Source organism: Macrobrachium nipponense, chromosome 3 (assembly GCF_015104395.2).
Source record: "Macrobrachium nipponense isolate FS-2020 chromosome 3, ASM1510439v2, whole genome shotgun sequence".
Lineage (NCBI taxonomy): Eukaryota > Metazoa > Arthropoda > Malacostraca > Decapoda > Palaemonidae > Macrobrachium > Macrobrachium nipponense.
In genome coordinates, this window is record NC_087202.1 from 69924978 (window position 1) to 69944977 (window position 20000).

At 34.5% G+C, this 20000-nt stretch overlaps 1 protein-coding gene across 1 annotated transcript in view; it reads right to left on the reverse strand.

Moving 5' to 3' along the window:
• The window catches only part of LOC135222411 (uncharacterized), a 440725-nt gene that overhangs the window by 420720 nt on the left and 5 nt on the right, over positions 1-20000 (reverse strand). Inside the window, exon 1 of the mRNA XM_064260498.1 lies at positions 19937-20000. This exon is cut by the window's right edge and continues 5 nt beyond it. The gene's annotated coding sequence lies outside the window, so the exon portion shown is untranslated. The remainder of the gene's footprint in view (positions 1-19936) is intronic.

Here is a 20000-nt window from a genome sequence, read left to right on the forward strand (position 1 = left end):
ATAATATATATATATATATATATATATATATATATATATATATATACATACACACACACACCACACCAACACACACACACATATATATATATATTAAATATATATATATAAATATAAAGAAAGAGAGAGAGAAGAGATGACGAGAGAGATGAGAGAGAGAGAGAGAGAGAAAGATAGTGCGTATTTCTCAACCTTTTAAGGGATTCATCTGCAACTATTTGCACGTCTGTATTCGTAAGAGAGAGAGAGAGAGAGAGAGAGAGAGAGAGAGAGAGAGAGAGAGAGATTCGTAAAGCGTGGACAACTGGGTACTCTACTGACATGCATGACAACCCCCGAATATAGACTGTGTAAGAGCTAGGAATACAGGAGTGGAAAACGGCTCTATCGGCTTCAACTGGCGCCTCCTGCAAGCCAACACGTGTCACTATTTACGTAAGTATATAGGCCACTCTATGACGTAGCACGAAGCACTACGGCCTGGAAGGTAAAAGCAACGTCCCCCATGCTGAAGGGAAATGTCCTGAATGGGGGGGGGGGGGGGGGGGGGGGGGGGAAGCCTCTTAATTTCAGGCTCTCTTTCTCCTGCAAGATGCCGAGAATTACAGTCAAACCTTTTTTTACTTTAGGTCAATGGGAGATTGGAGATTCTTAATTTCAGGCGTTCTTGCTCTTGTAAGATGCCGAGAATTACAGTTACATCTTTCTTGACGTCAGGCCAATGGGAGATTGATACGTTGGTCAAGTCTTATGAAGAACGAGACATGAAGGATATAGAAAATTTTTCTGAAATAAGATATCCTTTTATCAAGAAACCTTTGATGGCAAAGTGTCGAGCATGGATTTTTATGTTTTTTATTTTATTTTCTTGGCAATGACTTCTTGTTTAAGCAAAATGTCAAGTCTGTTCACCTCACCATCCATGGCAGCCTGAAGCAAGAAGTCAATGATAAAATTACCGTCGATGAAGATAAAAAAATATTATTATATATATACATATATATATATATATATATATATATATATATATATATATATATATATATATATATGAGAGAGAGAGAGAGAGAGAGAGAGAGAGAGAGAGAGAGAGAGAGAGACTTTGACTTTGGCAACAAGTCATGACATCATTTGTGTTCAGAGGCCAAATTTGCTATCTCTACAAATGAACAAAACGTCAGGGAGAATAAATTCAACTATACGTGACCTCGTTCAGTTGAGACACAAAGCGAAAGAGAGAGCATCTTCCAAGAAGCAAGAAGAGAGAGAGAGAGAGAGAGAGCCTATCTCTCTAATCCCCAAACCTTACGTCCAAATGGTGTTTCGCCGTAATCTTGAAAAATAAAAGCAAAACAATTTACCTTGTACCTTATCTAAATGATTCATCACCAAACCAGATTGAACCTTTACATTTTAATGTAGCCTAGAGGTCTATTTTTCACTAATCTTTGACACACTAAACGTCCCATTAAAATGAACATTTGCAAAATGTCATAAGGTGACGTTTATAAAACATTACAACAGACCTCTTAGTATTAGGAAAAGCTCGAATGCTGATTGACTTGTCCTCCTTCTCTCTCTCCTCTCTCTCTCTCTCTCTCTCTCTTATCGGTGATTCTTGCTTCTTGGAAGATGCTCTCTCTTTCGCTTTGTGTCTCGAGAGAGAGAGAGAGAGAGAGAGAGAGAGAGAGAGAGAGAGAGAGAGAGAGAGAGAGAAATGTTAACATAATACTGCATAATCTGTGGGTCTCCTCATTCCCTTTCTGCCCATCGACTTATACTTTTAATAAAAAAAATAAATGAATGAAAAATAACCAACAACCGAACTTCTTCTTCGAAGCCAATCTATTTTCCTCTCTCAAACTTTCCTCTCTTACCCGATAACGCAACGCAGTCTTCATGCTCCTATGACCTCCAAAGTTTTTCTCCGGTTCAGTTCAATGGATCTTCTTTAACAAGACAGATAGGACAGACCTATCCGAAGAAGAAAAGTATAACTAGCTTATAAACACCGGAGAATGTAACTGAAACTGCGAAAAGACAAACTCCAAATACACAAATATACACACACACACACACACCACAAACCTTATATGTGCATGTCACATGTAAAGTATGTATGACAAAAAGGACAGGGCAGAACAGGACACTCAAGTTTCCAAACACTAGTACTTAAAATTAAGAAGCCACTCTCTATCAGCAAAAAAATTTATATATATTATATATATATATATATATATATATATATATATATATATATATATATATATATATATCGAGCTACAGATGTCCTTTAATACCTAATTCGTTCTACCTCGGAATTAATATATTTTCATATATGTTTAACCGAAGGAGAATTTTCTAGGCGATAATAGATTTGCCGGCCGTCAGCCGGCAAATCTATTATCGCCTAGAAAATTCCCCTTCGGTTAAACATATATGAAAATATATTAATTCCGAGGTAGAGCGAATTAGATATTAAAGGACATTTGTAGCTCGATATATGTATATGAATCACGGTAATGCGATATGACTTATATTATATACATATATATATATATATATATAATATATAATAATATAATATAGGCTTAAAACATCACAGTAGGTGCACGTGACTTCATTATATAAGCAAATGCGACAGGAAAATGAGGCAGAAGATCAGTACCAAACGCTTTCCCAGGTTTATTCGACGAGAAAGCGCCTAGAACTGATCTTCTGCCTGCGGTATTCGCTTTCTTAACTATATATATATATATATATAATATATATAATATATATATATATAGTATATATATATATCATACATATAATACATACATTTAATAAGATATAACTATTATATATTATATTTTATATATATTTATAATATTACTGTAATCTGGTGTAGTAAGGTTTAAACCAACGTCATCGGTCGGAACGAACCAAATTTCATTAACCTAATTTTTCTTCCAGTTTTCATATATATAAATTATTACTATTCAGAAGAAAGATGGAACCTATTCATATGGAACAAGCCCACTGGGGTCACAGACTTGAAATTCAAGCTTCCGCAGACTATGGTGTTCATTAGGAAGATGTAAGAGGAGGTAAAGGAAATTATAAACAGAAGAGACCCCACTTATTAAAAATGAAAAAAAAAATAATAAATTAATAAATAAATAAAAATGTATTAAAATGCAAGGAGAACAGTATTAGGGTAGTAATGCATTGCACCTTCGCTTGATATTATAAAGCTCCCATTGCACGACATCCTCTGGGAGACTAATTGCTCAGCTTCAAAAGCTTGATGAAGCAGTTCAGCCTTTTTTTTCCCCAGGACCAGTAACAAATCTACCATCATCTGTTAGTAGTGGTGAAATGGAAAACAATCTTGACCCAAAGATAGATGATGCCAATTTGGTCCACCACAGATAAGGCCGAACAATTCCTTAGTTTCCTCTTCAAGGAATTATTCCAATTTCTCTCGGCTGAATAATAACTTTTATTCGCAAACGGCGAGACTCAACAAAAATAATGTAATTTTTATTTGAAAGATTTTCTCTCCATGCACTGAATTTGGTCTGTTTGTTATGGTAGGCTCGTCTACATGTATCATCAACACAAGGCTGGTCATTTGTCCTAAATTTGATGAACTTTCTAGGAGATAACTTATTAAAATAGTCATCAGCATTCCATTCAACTTCTTGAGATCAGGATGTAATATAACATCTACAATATTAAGTGCCAGACAATATTCAACAACACGATCCCAACTGGCTCTGGATTTTAGCCAGATCGTTTTTCCAACGGTGGCATTAGGAATATAGCTACAGATTGACAGATATATGTCCATCTCAATAGTGTAGTGATCAGAAGTGCCTTTATATTCACAGACCTTAGACTTGACAATAACTGGAACATCTGTGAATATGAGGTGTAATCTATTACCAGCAATGCTGATCTGTGATATTTAAAGTTAGCCACTCACTGTCCTTTGTATTACAGTCTTCACAAATAACGAATGAAGCTTTGGATTCCTGTGACTGGGCCATACTAATCCTCCCCAAGAGACAGTCATATATAGAACCACTGATATTTGTACTGCAGAACAGCAAATACGTATACATTGTAGAACTTACTAAAAATTTTAAAATATATAGTAGAACTTACCAAATTTTTAAAACAAAGAACTTCATGGCAACTACACTCTAAATATTCTGAATATAAATAAGTCATCCAGCCATAACTTGCAAATGTTGGATATTATGACGATAAATAAAGTCAGGGCCATCAAATACTGGAATTAAAAACTTAACCTTTAACTTGTTACTTCTTAAAAGAACTCAGTTAAAAACATCAAATCGTATTTACGGGCACAATTCTTGGAGATCAATAAGATTTGACCTAATATTCTCGAATTGGAGTAAAGTATCTGCAATTTTTCATACTGTAATGACTAACAGGCCCAACGTTCAGCTCAATGTCTCCCGAAAGAAATAAAATCAACAACCTAAAATCAATATCAAAACTAATAAATAGACTCATAAAACCAGTAGCATTGTAAAAATCAACAGAACAGTAAATAACAATGCCAGCAACAACAGTATTTACATTATTTACAAAATTTATGTTGAAATTATAAATAAATGTTCATATGCCCTGAGCAAAGCGCCAGAAGCAATTGCTTGACAAAGTGGGGCCTGCACACCTTGTAAAGCAAATGAAATCTACCCGGTTTGCCACAACTGTGTGTGTGTGTGTGTGTGTGTAACGAAGGTATTTTTTACTTTAGAATGAGTGGAAGGTTCAAATATAACAGCAAAAAATTTGAAAAATTATAAAGACATGAATGACAGGTTTGTGCAAAAGCTGGTATTGTCAATGGGGCTGAAGTTTTTCTTTCCCTTGAAATTATGACCGAAGAACTAAGGGAAAACATAAAAATATGGCTTGAAGTTTTGTAAAACATGGAAAGGAAAAAAATAGCTGATATATATTAATGTGGTACTTTAGAAAAATAATAGAAAGATAACAGCACTGATAAAAAAAACTCGCCTGACAATACCAAAGGATGCTTATATCAAATCCCATGTAATGATTGTGATCAATTCTATGATGGTCAACTAAACAAGATATTAGAAGTATAACCTTGTAGTTTTTGTTCATATGGACAGATAACCATGTTATGAATAGACAGATGTTAAAAAAAAAATATAACCGAATCAAGGCTTGTAAAAGAGTTCTCTTAATTGAATAAATATAAATATCATAATAGGAATGCATACATGATAGTTTTATTTCGAAAATATTTAAAATATATACATTTCAAAGGAAAACTATGCGAGAAACTTGTTGCATTTTCCACCAAGACATAATTCAGACCAATTATCCCGCAAAAATAAGATTTATGAATAGTAAACCATCTACCTGTCAAAATCAACTTTATACCACACCTTATAGGTGTAAAAAGTTTTTTCATTAACTGTTAGTATGTTCGTAATTAATACCTTCCCATCCTAGCATACGTGTTATATGAAATTTCTCTACTTAGTACCAACCTTTTGGAAAATATCTTAAATAATAGGTGATACCGATAAAGATCATACCCTGCTTATTTTTTTATTGTGGCCTATATTCAAACTTCTGTTAGTTATTATATATAATATTACAAGATATATTAGATTACTATATATATAATATACATATTATTACATGTAAAATAAATATAAAATAATATATATATTATATATATCATGACTTAATAGATATATATATATATACTATATATATAGATATAATATATATATATTATCCTGAGCACACCTCATTCCTATTTTGCGTACGAAAACCGTTATATACTGCAAACAACCGCCTGAAAACGTGCTGTGGAAATGTACTTAATCAAGGAGAATAACATTAATTTAGGCACCACGAATTCCAGCAACACGAAAATTATCGCACTGAAAGTGTATTTACTAACGTTGTTTAGAGCCCAACCATCATCACGGCGATGGGTGGAGCTTTGTGCAACATGCAAAACCCATTACACTGCATTCAGAGAGAGCCAGTCGCTGACCTTGGTGCTTGCAACTGTTATGTATCATTTTCTTAATGGAAATGTTTAGTGAACTTTCTACTCTACGAAGCTTTGAGAGAACATTAACTCTCTCCCTAATATGTGAATAGTACAACATAAGAACTTGAACATTATCAGGTGTGAGATATCTAACGAGAAATATATATATATATATATATATATATATATATATATATATATATATATATATATATATATATACGTGTATATATATATATATATATATATATATATATATATATATATATATATATATATACAGAGAGAGAAGAGAGAAGGAGAGAGAGAGAGAGAGAGACGAGAGAGAGATAGAGAGAAGAGAGAAACAGAGACAAGTATTAAACATTTCAAGTGCGACATATCTAACGAGAAATATATATATATATATATATATATATATATATATATATATATATACATATATATATATATATATATATATATATATATATATATATATATATATATTACATATCAAATTCCTACACCCCTAATCAAGTGGCCTTAAAAGAGACTTTTTTATTCGGGACTAATTCCTACACCCCTAATCAAGTGGCCTTAAAAGAGACTGGTTTTTTATTCGGGACTAAGTATATTAATTAAAGAAACTGAACAAAACTCTTTTAGTAGCATATAGAAAAAAGTAAAGCATTTGACGCTCATGTAATGGCAAAGGGAAGGTCCAATCCTGGAAAGTGGTCATTCAAAATCCGCTGCACAAATGAGTTTTTCCAACAACTAAATGCTTGGAATGTTTAAAAAATTACCTTGTAAATGCTTAGGGGAAACATACTTTTTGTAAAAAAAAAAAAAATTAATTAATAAAAAATAAGCTTAGATAAATATAGTTAGGTGTGAAGAAGTCAAGTTTCTTCTAGTACCGTAAAGTTTTTCATTATTAAATCTTGAAAAAAAAAGATCAAGTTAATGGTAATTAAAAAGGCATACCGACCTGCATCCTTGTTATGTCCCCTCTTGGAAGTCCGATAAGCTGGGCATTTTTTTAAAATAAACCAAAGGGAAAACTACTCATCGTTCTTTCAGGTTTATTATTTTTAAATGAAACACAAAATCAAAGTAATAGAGTTTAGTAGTTTTAAATGAAAACACAAAACCACAAATAAGTAATATAGTTTGGTATTTTTAAATGAAAACACCAAACCATAAATAAGTAATATAGTCCTCATAAACTCTTCCAAAATCTTCTTTGAAATTTTCAAAATAATACAGCCCATTCGGTCCTCCAGGTAAACGGGTTAAAAAATTAATCATTAGGAGGCCGTCACACCTAACATCAAAGGTTAAAATCAATCACTTGCAAAACCGGTAAAATATAAGAGATCAAAGGATAAAGGGTCAATAACTTATTACATGCCATATGGTATCTTAAAAGCTGAATATCTATTGAGGAAAATAGTTAAGAATTCTTAGTAAACATTAATCGTCGCCGCTTTCAGAGCATCGAAGTTATAATAAAAAGACAAAATAATGGTGATAAGTTACAAAATGACTAAACGAACGGGAAAACTGAAATAGAGAGAGAGAGAGAGAGAGAGAGAGAGAGAGAGAGAGAGAGAGAGAGAGAGAGAGAGAGAGAGAGAAAATTAACTATCATTTAATAATATTCAAATTTTTTTACGCTGCGAATTGCTTGCAATGGTTAGATGACCAAGAAATAAATTGTCAAAGGGAAAAGAAATAAGTGACGACAAATTAATAATCTGATCAAGTAGCAAAAAAAAAAAGGTCACTGCCAAAGAATCCACCTAAAATCCACAGATAAGTCCATAAAAGCTATAAGAACCCACTGGCTTGTTAAAACTACCTCTCGCTCTCCTGACTAACTCACAATTCGTCCTTTCAGATAACCCGAATTCCACCAGCGCCGCTTTACGAGAGCTGGAATCGATCAGCATCCAAGAGTCCTTGAGATTCCTACCAGCGACCAGACTGATGCCTGGCAATTCCGAGATCCCTCCCTAAGGGCTTCCCTAATTTCCAAACATCCCGGCACGGCGAAAAGGACTCTAAAGGTACCCAGTTAAGTGAGATAATCTCGCCCTGAGGAGTATGCAGATTGAAAACATTGACGAGCACTGCTGGAACAAGATGGGGTTTGAAAGAGACTTGCGCTCTCCCTGATACGTATGTATACATATATACGTAGTACATATATACGTAGTAACACACACACACACACACACATATATATATATATATATATATATATATATATATATATATAATATTATGCATACATATTAATATATGTAATATGTATATACATATATACATATATATATATACTATATATATATATATATATATATATATATATATATATATATATATGTGTGTGTGTGTGTGTGTGTGTGTGTATATATATAGTGTATATATATAGATATATATATATATATATATAATATATATATATATATATATATATATATATATATATAATGCCATATAAACTATTCACCCCGGAAGTACATTAACACTAGATCATTCACAGCATAATAATTCCTCCATCACTAAAAATGACCGCTCTTTGTAAATTGTGTGCAACGAAATTTTCGAAAAAAGAAAAAATAAATAAATTCCACCGTAATAAGTTTTGTCATCGCAAATGAGGAGAATTTCTTGCACTTTACAGAAATAAATTATTATATTAGATCACATATTAATATCTTTATCATATTATCACCATAATTCTATGGAATGAAGACATATGAGGAAACGTTAAATTACACAACGTCATTATTCTATGAAATGAGTACAAGTATAGCCTAAAAAAAGTTAAATCATATAGTGAAATACAAATAAAAAAGGACACAAAGTACCAGACAAATCAGAAATCCAGTGAATCAATCATCATATCGAATGACATAAAAAGGTAATAGTTGCTTCTAAGCAGTATAATCTTGAAATAAACGAATGAATAATTCCCTTCCTCTGAAACAATACTGAGTAATATGTGACCGACTACGCGAACCTGTTTCAGCACTCACAACATCGCTATGAATATGCAAGACTTGCAGAAGCATTATCACGTAGGAAATGAGATCTCTGTTCGAGTCACTTGCTCTTTCATCACAGACACAGACAGACTAATACACACACAAACAAAGACATACACAGAGCGCGCGTGCAATAAAAGCAGCTCCTTGAACCATCGTTTCGTGGGAAAAGACATGGTGATTGTAGATATGCCTGCACTTAATGAAGACGAGAAAGAAATTAAGACTAGCGTTGTAATGTTCCAGACAGTGCATAAACCCTTACAATAGACTGACGTGCTACATAAATTCTTATTTACCATACACCGACGGTACTTTTGTGAACTGTATAGTATATTCGTCTAAATGTTCTTTCACATTTGTGTGGGAGTCTGTAGATAATCATGCTACCCATCTGCTTCTGAGGACTTATGCCCCGCCCTATGGATGCTTAAAGAATGTAAGCATGATAATCACAATAAAACTTGACGTAACTTCCCACCAAAACCATGTTAAAGGCATATGAAGATTATTCCTGAAAAGTACGAAAAGGGATTGGTATGAAAAATAGATAAAAAAAAAAAAAAAAAGGCTTCCAATCACACGAACGGAAAGTTTCGCAAGAACTAAAAGTTTCCAGCCTTTTTTTCCATTTCTCCTTTTCCCCTGTTAACCGTACCCCCGTGGAATTCATCTCTGTCTTTGGGCGTTCGCACCTATTTCTCTCTCTCTCTCTCTCTCTCTCTCTCTCTCTCTCTCTCTCTCTCTCTCTCTCTCTCTCTCTCTCAGTGGAAGATAAAAATTAGCTACTTTTTATTTGAAGTGGTGCAAACAACATAGAGCAATTGGCCAAAATTTAGATGAATATAGGAATAAAGACTGTAACAGGCCCATTTCATAACCACTAAGCATTAAATTTCGATTCTCAAACCAGACTGAGTACGAAGAGAGCAATTTTAAACAAACTTCCAGAATTTAATACTTACGAATAATGTTCTTATTTAAAGACTGATACAATATAATTAACAGCATATCACTGTTACAAATAATTGTCCATTAAAATATTTATCCATCGGAAGTCTACAAAGGAATTGTATGCTGGAGCGTGGGAAACCTTTTCGACAATAACAAGTTACAGCAGTAGTTTCAAGTTTGCAAAGGGAAAGAAACACGTAAACGCACTTAAAGGCTATCGAGGATCTAACGCTTTCACTGTTGTAACTTGACTACAACTAAAGCATCTTAGAACTCTTACTGATCTATTGATCCATGAAACAATTCTGAGAAAACATCTTCAAACGCAAGTGATTCAGTTTCATATGAAATGAAAATAAACCCATCTACATATTTGTGTAATTAGTTCATGGTTAGATGGATTTGATATTTCTGAAATATAAGAAATGTGACTAACTAGGAGGATGGACGGTAACCTATTTATTATGAATAGTTTTTAAGTACAAAGGAACGCGAGCATATAAATAAAGATGCACATTGATTATACAGGACAATGCAATAGATTTCATATTGAAATTTTACCACATTCACAGCCATTGTAAGGAGAAATATAAAAGTGGGCGTGCGGTAATTAAGAAAACGGAAAGAATTCGATGTTTTAAAAAGATGTGAATAGATATAAGCAAACGGACTGAATGGAGTGCAAGCATAAAACTCAAGACTTCTCTATTTAAATGCAACAGTTCTTAAGAGTTATCTACCAGAAAGTTTCTCCAAAGCATCCTCTAATCTGTAAGTCTCATTACCATCCATCGTAGACACAAGTCACTTATCAGTATACAGGATACGTCCTACGCCACTTCCCGTTAAGCAGATCACAATCAAGTCGACAGTGTTTAAAAAATAAATAGATAAAAACAAATAATAATAGCACCTTACCAAGTAGTACACGCAAACACGCACAAAGAGGAGTGAGAGGCCTTAAAAAAATTTTTTTAACTCGGTTTATGAAGCACAATCTTGCTGCCGAAAAACTGATGTAGCTCTAATGCAAATCCTGAGGAGAATCTTCGACAAACGAATAGGCACAGCCTGCGTCGCTTTTAACGTGTGTGCTTTCTAGCGCTGCCACTCGTCTCATATCAATTCCCTTCCTTTCTGACTAACTTTTCGGTTTACAGGTATATCATTTTCTTGGATTTTCCTCAGCTCTATCCTTTCAGTAAATATTAACATAAACTTTTCCCTGTCTTACAGCTGAGGCGTACTCGCACAGATTATCAACAACATGGAAACATTAATTCTGTAATCATCGCTTGGAAAAATTATTTCAAGACATCTTAACTCCGTATTGACTGTAAAATAAAGATGGAATCCACAATCTCGCTAAATGTATAATGTAGGAAACTTGGAGTTGCAGCATTACAGAAAGAATGTCTTTATAACAATGACGCGGCTGAGCAGTCAAGTGGGAAAAGATAGCGAAGAGAGAAAGGGGTGATGCTGGCAAATTTACAGAAAAAAGCTTCTTTTGTCTAGAAAACTGGAAACCAGAAACAGTGAAAAAGCTGAGGTTGGATCTATCCAAATGACAACGTTCTATCCAACTAAAAGTTGATTAGCTCTAAAATGAACTGGTTAATGCATATTAATGTGTAACTGATGCCAAATACGAAAAATTTGAATCTTTTTCATCTGTTATTCGTGGAGGTGGGTTGGGGAGTGGATGGAAAGTAAGAGAATTTAGGACCGTTTTGCCCGCTGACAATTTTGTTTTCAATCAATCCCGGATTCATAAGCAGACCTGAAAATAGCAACCTCCCTTGTCGACTGCATCGAAGATTTACGCTGATATCACAAACATAATTTCACTAACATAATTACCGTCGTATTATTATAAACGTGTAAAGTTCAGGTAATATTCTGAATTGGTGTTTGGAAATTTTACGAAGTTTTCTACAGACCTAATCAGAAAACATACATGCCAACATGAAACTGTACATCTCTTTCAGATTTCAAAGCATTTTCATTGTCAGTAACCGACAAATTTTTCAACAAGTAACCGAGAAATCCCTCAAACATTTTTTACTTTTTTTGCCAGAATCATATCAACCGCTATCTAACTTCTCAATTACCTGCTTCGCAGAAACATTTAGTCAGTTAACTGGAAAATCGACATTTTCAGTTCTTTCGGGATCAGAAGTTTGCAGCAAGATTGCCTCAACTTCATACTGATTGAAGGAAATCCGATTTTCTGTTTTGAGAGTTCAACTTAAACTAGATCCTAATTATTCAGTAAGCTTCTCTAGAACTCAAATTACTGCTAAATTGGACCCTCTAGACTAATTACTACGTTCGTTTTTAACGTATTCAACCTGGTACCTAATTGAGGCGTAAACAAATAAAAATTGTATATACAAAATTACATCCATATCGAGAAAATGCCATATTTAATTAATGATGAATCATGTCTATTTATTCAAGTATGGTTCCATTGTGTTCACACATGCATAACTGAATCAAACATTTTTTTTTTTTGGGGGGGGGGGTTTCAAAATTCAGTCTGGTACTAATTTGGTCCGGAAGGAAGTTCACACACACACACACACACACACACACACACACACACACACACACACATATATATATATATATAGATATATAGATATATATAATATATATATATATACATATACACGGATGCAGAACATTTTTTGGAAGGAAACAGCAAGCTATACCGGTATTTTGCAGACCTAGAAAGGGTTTTTGAATGCACCAAGGGACGACGTGGTTTACTGCAGTTTGAGATAGGCAACAATTCCCGATATTACATCAGGAATGCATGGAATATAAAGTTTAGGCCAAAGGCCAAGCGCTGGGACCTATGTGGCCATGCAGTGTTGGAAGGGAAATTGAGGGTAAAATGGTTTTAAAGGTGTAATAAAAGGAAAAACTTCGCAATTACACTATGAATCAATTTGTAAGATGGAAAAAAAGAGACTAAGATCTGAAGTACACAATGGAATGAAAGGGGTTGCAGTTAGGGGGCATGGGGACGCAGTATAGAATCTTTTAAGTAATACCTACAGTATTCCGTCTACCGGTTGGATTACATTAAAGATCAGCTTTAAACTCATTCCTCTTCTTATTCTTAGTGAACGTCCTCAGTGATCATGTGAGATGTAACTAAGGTTGTAACAAGGACAACTGCAAGATAAATAGTGCCTGGAAAGGGGAGAATTCAAGATGAATAGTGCCTGGAAAGGGGAGAACTCAAGTTAAATGGTGCCTGGGAAGGGGAGACCTCAAGATGAATAGTGCCTGGAAAGGGGAGACCTCAAGATGAATAGTGCCTGGAAAGGGGAGAACTCTAGATGGTAGTGAAACGGAAGAACTCAAGATGAATAGTGCCTGGAAAGGGGAGAACTCAAGATGAATAGTGCCTGGAAAGGGGAGAACTCAAGATGAATAGTGCCTGGAATGGGGAGAACTCAAGATGAATAGTGCCTGGAAAGGGGAGAACTCAAGATGAATAGTGCCTGGAAAGGGGAGAACTCTAGATGGTAGTGAAACGGGAGAACTCAAGATGAATAGTGCCTGGAAAAGGGAGAACTCAAGATGAATAGTGCCTGGAAAGGGGAGAACTCAAGATGAATAGTGCCTGGAAAGGGGAGAACTCGAGATGGTAGTGAAAGGGGAGAACTCAAGATGAATAGTGCCTCGTTAAGGGGAGAACTCAAGATGAATATATAGTGCCTGGAAAGGGGAGAACTCAAGATGAAGTGCCTGGAAAGGAGAGAACTCAAAGACAGAGCGGCAAAAACTAAAGCAGTACTAAGCAGTACAAAGGGAAGAAAGGCAGTACACGTAAGATCAAAACCTCTCGAGGAATTAAAGCAAACAAATAGCTTACAGTAGTTGGGTTCTGTCATGAACGGAAGGGTGGATGTGAGATGGAGGGTCGATGAGTGGAGACAGGTTTCAAGGGCGGTTCTCAGCAAGCAGATTCCTTTGGGACTAAAGATTAAGGTCTACAAAAGAGTGAACAGATCATTGCTGTAGAAAAAAAAATTGAAAGTAAACAAAAAAGACAACGGATGGGTATGAAAACTAACATATAAAGCCAGGGTAAACGGGACAAGGTGAGATGGTCATATAATAAGCAGGGATTAGGATGCTCTGGTAAAGAAAGCAATTATGATATTACCGTGGAAGGTAGAAAAACTAAAGGTAGACAAAAAGTCAGGTGGGGTGACATCGTAGAGAAGCATGAAATCGCTAGGCATAATATACTTTCTTTCACTTTTATTTTCTCATTCACATACATACATACATATGTACATCACACACACACACACACACACACATATATATATATAATATATATATATATATATATATATATATATATTATATATATATATATATATCATATATATATAATATAATATATATACACGCAATTGTACTACGTTATCGTATTATTACGACTTTTTACTGAATGCAGAATTTAGGTCAAAGTCCCAGCACTGCCACCTATGAGGTCATTCAGCGCTGAAACGGAAATTGACAGTAAAAGGGTTGAAAGGTAACAGGAGGAAAATCTCCCCGTTGCACTATGAATTAGTTGTTAGAAGAGGGCGGAAAATAAGATGGAAGGGATTATGAGAGGAGGTAGAGTAAATAGAACGAAAGGGGTTGCAGTTAGGGGCTGTAGGCACGCTGCTAAGAGCCTTACGTAATTGCTTACAGTGCACTGCAAGAGGTGAAATAACGGTACTACCCTCCTACGGGGCGTATCAGTTGTATGTGATTTTTCACTTAGGAACCAAAAGTGTATTACTCTTTTGGTCCCATAGTAACAATATATATATGCGTGTGTGTGTGTATATATATATATATATATATATATATATATATATATATATATATATATATATATATATATATATATATATATATATATATATTTATATATATATATATGAGAACTTAAAAAGTGAAAGTATAATAAAATGTGAAGCCTGGCGAAGAAAAAGGAAACCGCCCGAAGTGTTAGTACAGGACAGAAGCGAGGATCACTTTATAAAAGTTCAAATTGCAAGAGAAAAATACGGAATTTAGAGAAAAAAAAAAAAAAAAAAAAATATGTAGGTGAATTTCCGGGAGGATTTAGGGGGCGCCTCCCTTTCCGTATCCATACACGCCACGCAGGGAGAATGTTAAGGCAAAATTTCCATGTGCATGACATGGGGTTTCCGTGACTTTGCCTTTGTCGCGTATTTCAATGTTATAAAGTTGCCCCACAAATTTCGTTTCTCTATTTTTAGGGCCTTTGGACGCTCATCAGGCGAATCCACATTCAACGGGTAACTGGAAATGGTATTCTCTCTTCTTGGACAAAACTTGACTACTCCACTAATGAGTGATATTGATATTATATAACCAGACCTTAATTATCTCTTGAATTTCACTATACTCGCACTTAGCTGATACCTGATTAATACAGCGCGGTTCACCCTAACCTCCTCCAAAATTAAAAAAAAAAAAAAAAAAAAAAAAGTTGAAGGAGATATCTGTCGAAATAACAAATGTAAGATTGTAAACCCTTCTGATGTCTCTAAATTCCTTAAACTATATTAGCTAAAGCAACATTTATTTAGAACAACCCCTCTTTCTCTCTGGCGAATGGCAGCAAAGAATCCACCGTCTAAACATTTCCCCTTAAAACGCTGTCCGAGTAATAATATGATTAAGTTGAATAAATAAAACAAACAATTATAAATCTATGGAATTTTTAAAATGTAGGGTAAAACAATCGCTCAAAGACGTGCAAATAACTGCGAACGAACTTAAAGATTAATCAAGAAAGAGTAGTTTATTCCAGTAAACGATTATGGCAGTGAAAGGATGGCAGGGATTACACTTTTATTCAATGCTTAAAAGCTTCGACAGAATAGCATCCTAGTTTCAGTATTGTCATCAATCAACAGCAAATCTCCTTACCCTGCTTGGGTTCCCAATTGTTCGGTAAAACCCACTATAGGCTCTATTTTACCTGCACTAAATTGCTTGCATTTCCTTTTCACTTGAAGGATCCACTCTACTTACTTTTATTTGTTCGATGTTTCAATGCCGCTGACTTATTCGACTGGTTACTGATATACGGCTGAAAAGAACTCGCGCATTTTTTTTTATTCGTACAATTTTTTTATTAATAGGTTTATAACCATCAATATACTGTATATCTCGAAGATGCGTAAACTAAAGCGCTTGTATACCTAATCTATAAATGAGCAACGATCATGTATAGCAGCGATTAACAACATTTCTGTATTCATGCTGACACACGCCCATCTAAGCATCATTAATAATAAGGAAGTCTCCCCCCCCCCCCTACACAAAAAAGAAAGAAAAAAAAAGGCTTCGATTTTGTTGCCCGTGATTTTAGGCGAAGGTGGTAACACTATTCCGGATATGATAACTCGCAATGACTGTATATATTTTGTTTTCATCCAGCTTTCCGTATGATCATTATCTTTTTTTTATCAAAAACTATAAGATAGCCGCGTTTAGGTGTAACTAATAAGTCGTCAATAATTGAAGAAAAGAAACGGGTATCACGAAAATTGCTAAATACTTTTGCAGAATACTTTTGCAACAAGATAATCACAACTACCTTATCCCAGTTTGTGTAAGTGTGCGTGTGTGTGTGTGTGTGTATGAGAGAGAGAGAGAGAGAGAGAGAGAGAGAGAGAGAGAGAGAGAGAGAGAGAGAGAGAGAGAGAGAGAGAGAGAGAGAGAGAGAGAGTTCCTACACCGAGCAAATGACAGCCACCAAGGGAACAAAGGCAAAGGACAATGCTGGAGATTTTCATGAATATTTCTGACGATTAAAAAAAACACACACACACGAGGAAAAAAAAAAAACTCACAGAAGCAGACCTCTGATCGTATTTAAATATCCTTCAATAAAGATATCACCGAAATTCCTTTTTGAATCATGCACTGCGTGGCAGTTTAAAAGACATATAAGGGAAAATAGAAGCAGCTGGATTTTGCCCTACTGTCAACGAGAGGTTCTCAAAATAACCGATGGATATTTCAGACGCTAGGATACATTCCCTGGTTTTCTATTAAGGAAAAAAAAGATAGGTAAACCAAAGCATGGCATGCAACAAAGGGCGTAGGAATTTCATCCACTCCTTTCTACTTGGATGTCTTTGTCATAACGTTATTCAAAATTAAAATACCTCATCGGACTAGATGATTAAAGTTTTTCATGCCGTTAATCAGTCGATGAAGCATGCACGTCTTTCATGCTCCTCGACTTAATTACTTACTATATACTTAATCCTCACGTGAAATTAACTCGTGTTTCATTAGCCTGAGCTTTTGATGATATTATTAGGGTATATAACATTAAGGATGGGTTGTTACAGTGAGCTGAGAACTTTTACATAGAAAGAACGGGAGACTAATCCGCCAAAGCCTCTCCCAACAGCCTATTAAGTAGAGGTGTGGCAAGTGCCAGCCGTAACTGCCCTTGAGACTGTGCAAAATGAAACTACACAGCGCAGTCATGACTAACTATGATACCGTTCAAAAAGCCTCCCTTTAAAGAGAACATCACCCACACAGATAATATATAACACGTGTTTATATATATAATATATTATATATATATATATATATATAATATATATATATATATATATATCATATAATATAATAATAATAATAATATATATATATATATTATATATATATATATATACATATAATATTATGAACTACTCCTTTTTACCAGATTCATAAGTCGTTTTTAATAACTACAATGCCCTCTTAACTTCAAGATTCCTTCACACTTGGGGAAAGGCTTTCCATTTGCTAGGCCTAGATCTACATGAAGGAAAATTCCGATGCTCATCCGAGCATCATATCTTTATTTAGATCTAGGTAGTAGGCAAGCGTTTCCAAGTGTAGAAAATCGAGAGGGCATTGTGGTTATTGAATATATATATATATATATATATATATAATATATATATATATATATATATATATATATTTGTGTGTGTGTGTGTGTGTGTGTTCCAAGTGACACACCCGTCGTTATCACAAACAAATCATGCCCAAATGTTTGGAAAATATGCCCTAACGTAATAACAGCATTACTAAAGATTTTCACGTAGATACAGACTTCCTTAACGAAGAATGCAACATTTTCCAGGACGATACAGTTTTCCCGGAAGATGTATATACAACTAAATGCATGAATGAGACCTATTACAAGTATTTTCTATAGTCCGTAAGATAATCGTTGGGTATCCTATATGCAGTTTTTCGAACGACATAATATTTTGAAGTACTTATAGTTCAATTATTATATTTAATTTTCATTAGAGGCCGAATCATAAATAATAAAAAAAAAAAATCACCGAAGCAACAATAGCAATTACGCTGAGCAATATATTATAGTGGGCTGCGCTAAATAAGTTATGCTTAGCTTGTGGACGCTAGATAAGTATGTAAGTATTATTTACCAGTCTAACGTAGACCACATGAAAGGCTTCGGTTTGAACACACGAGTCATGGGCTTCAAAATGAATCCCAGCCAGCCGTCCAAGATACTGAAATATGATTCATTTATCAGTATCATAGAGGAACAGGCATAAACTATGCGGATCATGTCAAGATTAGCGAATCCCTTACTTTTCAAGACAATATTATACCACTTTAATTCATATATATATATATATATATATACATAATATATATATATATATATATGATTATATATATAATATATACATGTACATATTATTATTAAATGACCAGTAGATTCTACATATATACTTCAGCCTAAATAGCAATAAAATCGATTGCCCGCTTGACTACGATGATGAGGATGGGTATTCCAGCCCAAGGCTTTGTAGCGACAAGCGTATCCAAAAAAGGGCCAAAGAATTTGAGAGGGCATTGTGGCTATTATAATTTCATATGAATCTGGTAAAAAAAAATTACCCGTGGATTCTACAGACTTATATAATATAATATACAAACATATACATGAATCAAAGTGGTATAAGTAATATATTCTTGAAAAATAGTGGGTTCGCTAATCTTGACATAATCCACATATGTTTATAAGATAGCCAGGCTCTAAATCCCAGTTTTTATATTTTCTTATTACTATATCAGAAAGATCCATGCCATACAATACGACGTTGATCGTTGATCTGCGCCATTCCAATGAATTTGAAATTTTCAGTTTTCTATAGCGATCTCAAATTAGTATAATAATACTATACAACTGGCGAAAAAAAAGTAAAATGAAACAAAAGCAACCCACTGGTGTTAAAAGTGTGCATGATGAATCCCTAGGCCTAGGTGGAGTACATCTGACTTTTACAAAGCTAGTCCAGGGCCAAATCTACGTCTACCCAATAAAATAATTACTTAACTATACAACAGCATTTTGATGCAAAACAAGTTAACAACATAAGCAATGAAGTACAAGTCTCCTACCTGTTGCGTCCTGTTCAGTACATAGGGTGTGTGTGGCCTAGGCTTAATGAGTCCCGAAATTCCTCATTCTTGCTAAGGTCTCCTACGAAAAAACGCTTCACTTTCAGTACAAATCTATGTAGGAAAATGCAAAAATATCAGCAAAAAGAAAAAAGTACAGGCTGATAAAAGCGCATGCGACCAACTGACACAGCTACGCTACACTTTCAAAACTCCCTTATATTTTCTTTCGAACTTCGTACAAAATTTTCAAAAGGATCTGAACAAAAAAAAATCCACCGGAAAATGCACCACTCAAAAATTGTTTACACAGTCAGTTAAAATAGTAAGAAAACAAAAAAAAGGAGGGACGTAATTCCCAAAAATGATCAATTACGCAATACAAAAACGAATAACGCGAGCACGAGCTTGGCGAACGTTGCTCATCGCGCCACGACTGA